This window comes from Penaeus monodon, chromosome 22 (assembly GCF_015228065.2).
Source record: "Penaeus monodon isolate SGIC_2016 chromosome 22, NSTDA_Pmon_1, whole genome shotgun sequence".
NCBI lineage: Eukaryota > Metazoa > Arthropoda > Malacostraca > Decapoda > Penaeidae > Penaeus > Penaeus monodon.
The window spans coordinates 22395603-22396316 of NC_051407.1; positions in this window are offsets into that span (position 1 = coordinate 22395603).

Sequence of the window (714 nt, forward strand, 5' to 3'; positions counted from 1 at the left end):
TATTTCTTTATTCATTCAATATAATTTTATACATTTCCCCAAAATATAAATTAAAAATAATACCCAATTATATACTTAAACATATTACTATATAATATATTTTATATTTACTTTATAAAAATATGTATGCTTTAATAAAATTGTATAAAAATATAATTTTAAAATAAATACATATATATCTATTACATATAAATATATATTACATAAAATCCCTATATAATATATATACATTATAATATATATATATATAATATTTTATATTTATAAAATTATACTATATACATATATAATAATATTATACAAAATATAAATATAATATATACATATATAATATATTTTATACATATTAATATATTTTATTATACCATTTTAATAATATATATATAAAACATTTTAATAAAATTTAAAATTTATATTATATAATCTATCTATTATATAAAAATTTGTTGAAATGCCCTTATAAAAAATTTATATATTTTAATATATAATATAATTATATATATATTAAAAATAATACACAAAAACAATATAATTTAGATATATATATTAAAATTTTACCCTTACTAATAATATTATATATAATATATATATTTTTATATCCTATACATATATTATTATATAATATTTTAATATATTATATTATATATATATATACATAAAATTATATATTATATAATATTTTATATCTATTATTTTATTTTTTATCCCCCTCTT